This window comes from Cervus elaphus, chromosome 15 (genome assembly GCF_910594005.1).
Source record: "Cervus elaphus chromosome 15, mCerEla1.1, whole genome shotgun sequence".
Taxonomy (NCBI): Eukaryota; Metazoa; Chordata; class Mammalia; order Artiodactyla; family Cervidae; genus Cervus; species Cervus elaphus.
The window spans coordinates 30,486,877-30,496,930 of record NC_057829.1 but is presented as its reverse complement, the minus strand read 5'-3'; the positions used below and the strand labels follow the sequence as shown (position 1 = coordinate 30,496,930).

Here is a 10,054-nt window from a genome sequence, read left to right as displayed (position 1 = left end):
TCTGGAAGGAGGATGTGGTTCACTGATCACCCTGCATGATGTGGCAATCATTCCATTCACCCCTCAGAGACAGCTCCACAAACTCCCAGAAAATACTGGAGTGGAGAGTTCTCCAGGCTGGGGGGCCCCTGCCCTTGCACAGGCACTGTGCCAGCTTGCAAAACGCCCCCATTCCAGCTATTCCAGGACAGAGCCCCAGGCAGGGCCCCGCAGGCACCTGGCCTCATCCATCCCAAGAAAACAAAGCCAGGAAATCCCCCTGCCTGTCGCTGTGTTGGTGGCCGCGTGTCCCGCCTCCGTGGCTGGGCTGGGGACAGGCGTATGTGCTCCAGGTACAGAACTCCCAGAGTCAAGGGTTTCAGGTCACACTGGCAAATCATTTTGCAAGCAGATGCCACAGGTCTCCTCACAGACTGGGCAGCACACAAGGTCAGTGTCAGCAGATCCGACCCTAAAAATAGGCTCTTGGATGCCAGTCAGTGGCTGGGTGTGCGGCCGCCACACGCCCCACAGACCAGCGCCTCCTGACCCGGCCAGGACCCAGTGCGCACAGGTAAGGCCCCCTGGTGGGGAGACTGGCATCTCTCTTGGGTTCAGTCAAGTGTTCTTTGGGGTCCCGGGTGTGGGGATCAGAGGACCCCTTCCCACCTGGTCTCTGGAGTGGCAGAGACCAGCAGGCATCCTCTCAGCTTGACAGGCTTCTTGCTCCGTCTTTCCCTAAAGACTCCCAAGAAATTTTCTCCACTTCCCGTCCTCTAAATCTAAGCTTTCAGTTCAATGACCATTTCTAAAGGATAATAGAGTGGGTTAAATCTCATCGGGCCCTTCTGAGGCACTGGATGCATTGCATCACATATCATATTCCAGCAAGGTTCTGCATTTATCCATTTAGCCAGCAGAGGGGAAAAAAAACCTCAGCAGGAGGTGGGGGTGGAATGGAGACACCCGTGGTGACTCACATCAAGCGTGGGGGAGCACAAATTACAACTAAGTCCTCAAAACCCTGGGGATGTGAGAACGCTTCCTGTGTCCTCGGTAACCCTAAGCATCATTTGGACAGAGTGGCTATTTTTGAAGCTTTTTCCTGTCCTGGTGGGAGGGTGGGGTTGGGGATGATTGCTCTGGTAGAGATGGGGAGACTGGGTCACTGAGGGACTTGGCCTCTGGACCAAGACACCAGTGCCTGTAGGCAGGAAGGTGGGATGATATCCTGTGTCTCAGGCCAGGGCTCTCCCATCAGACCCTGGGCCCTTGTCCTGTGGCCCCAATGGCCCCTCATGGGCCTGGACCCAAGCGTTGGGAGTGGGGGACTCTGAGTGTTGAGGAAATCTGAGAACATTCCAAGGGAACCCCTTCAAGTAAGACGGGTGAAGGTGCATGTGTGGAGAGACCTCCCCACTGAAGGCCCCGCATCTGAGGGGCTCTGTACCCGGTCTGTGTTCTTGTGCCCTGAACCTTCCATCGTGGCCTCGTCTTTGTCCTCTTCACAACAGAAGCATTTTGTTCCCACCAAATGACATTTGCCAACAGCACTCGGAGGGCTTCTGAGCTGAATCCTGTGCAGGGGAACAACCTTGGGCCTGGAGGGGCAGGTGGGACATGGGAGAGGGTCTGAGGAGTCAGGGAGAGGTCAGAGGCTCTTCAGGGGAAAAAACAGATCCATGCTGGGGGGTCGGGGCGATGGCCCTCCACCATCTGACGAGCTGGAAGCCCTCGCTGGTGGCATGTCGGTCCTAGGGTGGCACCCACGGGAGGGGACCCTGAGTCCTGACTTGAGGGTGGATTTCCAGTGGCTGCTGACAACCTCACAGGGGACAAGGGGCAGAGGGGGCCCTGAGGCCGGGGGCTTAGGGCCTACCACCCTGGTGATGCCCGGCTGAGTCCACTTGGGGAGGGGGCAGCCTGCCCTCCCTGGAGCCAAGGCTGGCCTTCTCCAGACACCGCGCAACCCTGTGAGTCGGCAAGGGGTCCTGGCTGACCACGTGCAAGGACGGCTCGGAGAGCTTGTCTTCTGCGTAGTCACACGGTCATGTACTTACTCCTTGGAACTGCCGCAGCCCGGGAGGGGTGTGCCTCATCATCTGCACTTCAGATGAGCACGCTGAGACACACAGCCATGGAGCAGCTTTCCCAGCTCCACGCAGCCCAGACCACTGCGAGGCCAGTGTGCCTCAGAGCCTGACCACATAGCCACTGTGCTCAGGTGCCCCTCCGTGAGGTGGGGGTGCGGGGGACACCTCACCCGCTTCCCTCATTGCCTGAACTCCCGCCTGCACACAGCCACTCCAGGTCCTGGTGTCAGGAGGCAGAGCTCCACGTGTCCTCTCCAGCCTGCCTCCAGGGCGGGTGACCCTTGATGGTTCTGGACCCACCACTTCCACTGCAAACAGGGGATCAAGTCTCATCGAAGCCTGGCATGGGCACCAGATATTAACAAGTTGGAGACAGACCTTTCTCCTCCTCCCCAAAGTTCTGCTTATACTTCACCCATGAGCAAAGGAGCCCCATCACCCAGAGGAGGATGTTCAGACGTATTAATGCCCCATCCTGTCTGCCACGACTACCCCCACAGAGACCTTTGGCCCCCATAAAACAGCTCTACCCCTATTCCTAACACGTTCTGGGCTCAGAACTTAGGTCCTAACACAGTGGTGGCAGCTGTAAGAGGTGGGAGCTTGGCCTACAGCCTTCCCAAGGCCTAGAGCCTCCTCTGAGCAGCATAGAGAGATGGACCTAGTGAGTGATAGTGGTGTGGATGGGCAAGAGGAGGGGGGGTGAGACCATGGTGAGGGCTGCACCCCCACAGTCTACCCCCACATCTTCTCCCCTCACAAGGAAGCCTTACATTTTGCGGTGGCACACAGTGGGAAGTGATCCTTGAAAGAGGGGAGCTAAAAGGCCATCTATTCCTGAATTCATGAGCTGTGTAACTGCCTGCAATGTTTACACCACCACTGGTCTGGTCAGAGGCTCTTGTGGGCTCCTGTGCCAGAGCCTCCTCTCCCCTACGGGGCTGGTCGTGGAGGTCAAGTCAACACCAGCCGGCCCCCTTGTCTGGGAAGGAAGCTGCATGTGGCCCTCCAGCCTCCTCACGGTTTCCGGGAGGCCCAACTCTGCCAAACCAAGACTGAAAAAAATCAATTAGGAGTTCATAAATTACCACCCTGAAGCACTTTGAAACCATTTGAAGAGTTAATCAAACAAGTTAATGACATCAACCCCATCTTAGAAGGAATATTAAATTACCTCTTTAAATGAAGCCTTCTCTTTTTTTTTAATAAAAGGATTTTACATTAATTCACATAATTGCCTCCCATTAACATATTTGCCAGAATCCAAAAGGAAAAGAAAAATCTGTTAAACTTCGGTTGTGTCTGATATATCAGGAATTAAATTATAGGCAACAAAAAATTCCTAGGGTTTTCATGTCCAGGTTTTAATTTTTCAAAAATCCCACAACTTTTATTTCCTAGTTGGGATCATTTTCGCAGATTTAAGATGCATAAAGACAAGCATGACTTGCGGTAAATGAAAAACATGTATATTCATATACATATACTGCTGCCAAATTCTGCCCTTCCATGTACCCTGGCAGTAGGTATTACTCTCCTAATAGAGTTATTTTCCCAACCACAATAACATTTTTACTCTCCCCCTTCTTTCAAGGCACATTCCAAGCCCAACTTGGGTGGTGTCATGGAAGAAATGTGTATGCAGGCAACACAGGCTAACTTTCCCCAAGAGCCCAATGCATTTAAGGTAAATATGTTATGTCCATAAATGCAGGATACCTTCAAAAGAAGAGGATTCATTTTTAGAAGATTAAATTATAAACTGCTCTACTAGACCAGAAACTTGTAGAAGGCAGAGACCTCTCTGGCCCACCCAGGCCTGGAACTCAACAGAAGGATATGGTGTATTGTAGGGGTGAGCAGGGCCAGGCCTAACTTCTGAGGTGAAGTCAAAAAGCAGCCCTGATGCTGGCCGAATTAGCCTAAACCAAGACCAGGCTCAGCAGAGTCAGAGAGCCCCGAGGCACGGGGATGCCCTCTCCACCTGAGGTCTGCCTCCAGTCCAAGGGAAGCTTGGGAAGCAAGCTTCCTTCAGAGGTAGATTTACCCCCAAAGAGTCAACACCCCACACTTGCACTGGCCTCTTCTAAGGCCCTGCACCTATTGGGTTTTCTTTTTCTTAAAGAAACTGTATACACTTCAGAACCCACAAAACTTGACTCACTTCTGGTTTTCTGGGAAGCACTGAGGGACCAGAATGATGCAGTGACATGACCTAGGCCTGGCTTTGCCACCAGAGGGCTCAAGAAGGATATAGCCTTGGCTCTGGGAAACTCACAGAGACTGGAAGGTGCTCAGTGCTGTATGTCATGTCAGGAACACCTGGTTAGGCCTTGTCCTGAAGGCCACCTTTCTGTGTCTTCAGCCCACGGGTTTAGAAAGCACACCTACAACACCCAGAACAATTCTCAAATAGAACTGTCACAGGCTTTTTTTCCCCCTGCCATACACTCTCAAGTATTATGTGTTCATCACAAGAGATTTTAGAAAAGATGGCTCCTTAGAAAAAAGAATAAGCTCATATAATTTCATCATTCTAAAATAAGCATATACTTAGTGTTAATATTTTGGTGAAATGTATTTTTGTACAAGAACAGAATCACACTGTACATGCTGCTTCACACATTTCTGGTCTCTTCTCTCAACCAACACAAGCCTCTTCCCCTTTGATTTCTCAAAACCACTGCAAACACAGCAGTCTGTACCATCTAACAATTTCACTGAAGTTTTAGGGTGACAATGAGAGGGCTGACATAGCCAGTTGTTGCTTAGTTGCTAAGTTATGTCCAACTCTTTTGCGATCCCATGGACTGTAGCCTGCCAGGCTCCTCTGTCCATGGGATCTCCCAGGCAAGAATACTGGAGTGAGATGCCATTTCCTTCTCTAGGGGGTCTTCCTGATCCATGGATCAAACCTACGTCTCCGACATTGGAGGAGGACTCTTTACCACTGAGGCACTGGGGAAGACTGATACAGTCAGCTGTTGTTCAGTCACTCAGCCGAGTCCGACTCTTTGCAACCACAAAGTTAAGCATGGGGACCCCTGTTCTGAGGAATCCTGTGGCTGTGTGCCCTGGATGCTCCTCACCTGGCTCCCAAGCCCTGCCTCCCACAACCTACAGCAGTCCCCTCACACCCACTCCGGGGATGTTCTAGAGGCTCAGAACTCCCCTTGCTTTCTTGTATAGAATAATTTAGCTCTTTGTTCACACCATCACTTTCCGAAATATACTTTAGGACTTACCTTTTCACCATCAAAAGGATCCTTCAAGGGTGTTTTTTTTTGTTCATCGGGAGGCCTGTTCTGTGGCTCACACTCCTGGGCATGGCTACCTGACCAATCTCTGCAGGCTCAAGGGGATCCACTTAGATATTTAAGTTTCCTGCTGAAATGAATGATGCATCTCTCCACTGGGCTTCTTCCATCCTCTGCCTTAGAAAGCAAAAGAATCCAGGTTAAGTGTTTGTTTTTGAAGCATCTCCATCCCTCTTGTTACAGCTCCGTGTTATCACAGAAGAAAGCAAAGCTTGGGATGAGACGTGTAGATCCGAGTCCTCAGTGATCGCTGAGGCTGTGAGAGCAGAGAAGGGCCACCAGCCAGTGAAGGTGGGGTGGGAGGGACAGAGACATGGAGGACCCCAGGAAACAGCCAGGCCCTGGAGGCAAGTCAGATGGAGTGGAAACCATAAACCAGAAGTTACAAGCAGCTTCCAGCCCAGACTGTTCTATTTGGCCAGCACAGTGAAAAAATACAGATGCGGTTATTTATTATAAAATATGATTATTTATAAAGAATCCCAAAATAGAAGACACACAAAAATATCTTCCTGAGTCCTGCCACTTGTTTACAGTATTTGGTGGATTTTTCCCTAGTTAAAAAAAAAGAAATATATATATATAATATACATAAAGTTTTTTTAATTGACATAGAGTTGATTTACAATGTTGTGTTAGTTTTAGGTGTACAGTACAGTGATTCAATTATATAAAAGAATGTACATATATACATATTTTTTTTTCAGATTCTTTTCCCTTTTAGATTATTAAAAGACATAGAGTATAGTTCCCTGTGTTATATGGTAGGTCCCTGGTTATCTACTTTATATAGAGTCATGTGCATGTGTTAATCCCAAATTCCATTTTTTTTTTTTTTTTTTACATAAAGTCAAATCATGGTGTCAAAATTATATTTCTAAATTCAGCTTTAGCCCTTCTTCACTGGCAAGGGAAACCTTTAATCAAACACAAGCTGTACCATTGAAAAGTCTGACATGGGGTCAGGATTAATGAGGGATCCCAATTTTGATTATTCCTAGAAATAGTTTCTCAAAGCAAGGCTACTGCTTCACAGAGGGAAACGGAGCTTGGGCCTTATAGGTCAGGTACTACTCGGTCTCTGCGTTCTCTGTTATCACAGTGTCTTTGAATGTTTTAAGATCAGCGGTATCTTAATTGGGTTCCCTCCAAGGCAGACCCTGAAACCAGGGTTTAAGAACAAGTTGTGAAGTGCTCCAGCAAACAGGATCAGTGCAAAGACCAAAAATACCCTCAATCAGGGAAATAAAGGGGCTTGGAGGAGGAAGTCTTTTGTGTATAATGGAGCTGTCCACTGCAGTGATCCAAACTGAGGAATGGGACAGAACAAGGCTAGTCTCTAGTACAGCTGCCTACTGACTTAAAGTTTTTAAATCAGCTGATTTCCCACAAAGCTCTGGCTCTCTGACTTTTCATAAAAATAACCAACAATACGGAAACTTACATTCCCACATGGAATGGCAAGCTGCTGCCCCTTTCAGTGGGGGTGTTTGCTCGCCACTGGGCCACAGTCTGCACCACTCCCTGATGTCTCCTACCTGAGGCCAATAGTTGGGCTTTTGCTTGTTTTATTCTTTAACACCCAATGTACTTAACTCCTCTGAGTTATCTGCCTGGCCCCTCCAGGAAAGAGCCTGAGTCTATCATCCTTTGAGAAGAGGCAAGCTGATGCTGCAAATAAAGGCGCAAGTAGCCATCAAGTTGACATTTGATTTCCTGGGACCAAACCTTTCAATATGAAGCTGTAACAGGAACCTGGAGGCCTCTCTTGACAACCTGCCCAGCTCTCATTATGACATTTAGCCTGTGATTGATATTGTATGTGTCATCGAGACCTTGGCAGTTAATCTTTAGGTCGAATCTATGGAAACCAAACAGAGCAGGTTTGTCTTCCCCTTCCACTTTGGCTGTGATCTGGGAAACAGACACTCCTGGCCTCTCTGAGATTCAGAGATTTGGGAGCCATGCAGAGAGATGCACACAAGCCGCCTTCAGGATTTGGAAAGATTACAGGTCTGTGGTTTCTGGACGGCTCTGTGCTTTGTTCTCTCCCCCTATCCAATCTGCATGCTGGAGGATAATAGATCCCAGAGCTCCCTCTGCGTGCCAAGCCGCTCTGGGTAGACCACACCACTTCCGCTTCTGTCTGGAAATCCAGCCGAGGCTTTCAGCACGGGGATGGGGATGGCTCCCTCCACAGTATAATGAAGGAGGACCAGCCTCAGCAAGGGTGAGGTCAGCTTCAGTGATCAAAGGAGGCAGGCAGAGGGTTCGGAATGCAGTTGCTCCAGCATCTTCCTAAAATCCCTTCTTCTGAAGCCTACTTTGGTAGCAGTCAGGGTTCAAAATGGCTCAAACCTTCAAATTTCAGTTCCCAGCTCTCACTCACTGTGAAACAGGAAGAGCTGGTGCCATGGATAAGCTGAGTTCCAGACCTCTCAAAATTAAAGCACCCCAGGCCTGCAGCAGGGAGAGTGTACTTACACTTTCAGGAGACTTCGGTGCCTGTGCTGATTCCTCCACAGACGTTTCCATCCATTCCTTAAAATAACACCTCACTTAGTGCCTGCAAATGCCAGCAGCCATGCCCCAGAGCAGAGTTCGGGTCTGAGTAACCGCCCACTGCAGGGGACTGTCCATCCTGTGTTCTGCTCCTCACTTACCTTCCGTCCTCCTCCAAATTAGCCCAAGGCTCCTTCCTGCCTCATCAGTTCCACTAAGCCCCTAGCACAAGTCCCCAGTCTTATTCACCACCCTCGGTCATCCATTCACTGATTCTGTTCACTCCCTAGGCCATTCCCTCATTCAATAAATACTTTCTGATCCCCTCTTGGGACTTCCCTGGTGGCTCAGATAGTAAAGCGTCTGCCTATAATGTGGGAGACCCAGGTTCAATCCCTGGGTCAGGAAGATCTCCTGCAGAAGGAAATGGCAACCCACCCCAGTACTCTTGCCTGGAAAATTCCATGGACGGAGGAGTCTGGTAGGCTACAGTCCATGGGGTCGCAAAGAGTCGGACACGACTGAGCGACTTCAATGTCAATGATCCCCTCTTACATGTCAGACACTGAGGCTGCAAACAACACAAAGGAGCATCTTCAAGGAGCCTCAGCATAAGGCTATCTAACCCGTTTCTTGCCCCAGTCCCAAATCCTTATCCAGGGCTAAAGACTTGGGTCTGCACTTCAGTGAGAACATGGAAAAGCATATTGAGCACCTTTCCTACCCTTCTCTTGACTCAACAGCTCCTTGACTCTTGAACCACATACTTGGACAATTACTATCAAACTTTAGTTAGCATCAGACTCACTTGGGAGTTTGTTAAAATACAGACTCCTAGACACCACCCTGGTTCAGGGTACAACTCAGGAATCTGCAAGAGCCAGATGATTATTTGGGAGGTAGCCTTTAGATCATACTTCCACAGACTCCAAAGAGAGGCCTCTGCAGCCCATTGCCCCCACACCTCCACTCAGGGTCCTGCAGGAGAAAGTCACAGATCCTGACCTCCCATGATCACCAAAGACACTGCTAGCCAGTGATCCTTTAATTCATCTACTGTGAACCTGGCTGAATCAAACTTCCCAGAGCAGTGGTTTCAGCCCTTTTCTTCTTTAAAAAAAAAAAAAAGTAAAATTTCATGCATACAAAGAGTAACAGTGACTACCTGCAGCCCTCATCCTTGGCAAATACTGCCTCATCACACCTCTATCCATTCCCCCCACCCCATACACAATATATTATTACATTTTCCAGTGGGATTATTTTTGAAGCAAATCCCAGACATTATATCATTTCACCCATGAACATTTCACTACATATTTCTAAAAGATAAGACCCTGAGGTATAATTTAACTGTCCTCTGAATCTCCCACAGAGCAGTTGCTAGATCTAGACTCTGAGGACTCTGATCAAAGATCCAGCTCTTCCTTTGGCGAAACGCCTTCTGTGGTAGTGGTGGTGTGTTTCTCCATCAGAAGGCCCGTAACGTCTGATCATCACTTCTTATGTTGCAGCTGTCAGTGCTCAGTTCCTACATCCATTAGCTCCTCGGGTGATATAAAATGGTGCTTTCTTCCTTCTCTATTAAAGTTCTTCTATAAAAGAAAATTCCCCTCACCTACCCAGTAGTACAGTTTGTATCAGAAAGGAACAACAAATGCTAGATTCTCTCTGTTTATTGACCTGTCTTCACAATGAGCTGGTTCCCTAGCATCTTCCAACAGTGAATGATTGTTTTAAGTATCATCATGACTTAAATACTTCATGTGTTTCTATCAGCTGCAGTTGTTTTTATTATTCATGTTCAAACTGTCCCATTTTTGATAAGTGGGAGCCTCTTCGAGATGTGCTCTGGGTCCTTTCGATAGGATGCTACTGGTCTTTGAAGTTCCCGGGGATTTTTACATTTTTTCAAGTCCCTGGGGCCTGCCCCTCCTCACACTGTATCCTCCACTCTGACCTCTGCCCTCACAGCAATTTTTTTAAAAAATATTTATTCCTTAATTTATTTATTTTTGGCAGCGCTGGGTCCTCATTGCTACATGTGAACTTAAGCTAGTTGTGGTGAGTGGGGGCTACTCTTCATGGCAGTGAATGGGTTTCTCATTGTGGTAGCATCTCTTGTTGCAGAGCATGGGCTCTAGGATACTCAGGCTTCAGTAG

General features: G+C 48.5%; 1 protein-coding gene across 4 annotated transcripts in view; it reads left to right on the top strand.

Annotated features, from left to right (window-relative positions):
* The first annotated feature begins 474 nt into the window (after positions 1-474).
* The window catches only part of DUSP29 (dual specificity phosphatase 29), a 35,726-nt gene continuing 26,146 nt past the window's right edge, over positions 475-10,054 (top strand). For 2 of the 4 annotated variants that reach the window (XM_043926965.1, XM_043926968.1), the window contains exon 1: positions 496-553. The gene's annotated coding sequence lies outside the window, so the exon portion shown is untranslated. Of the gene's footprint in view, positions 554-10,054 lie in introns of all 4 variants that reach the window. The other 2 variants (XM_043926966.1, XM_043926967.1) reach the window with 2 other exon arrangements.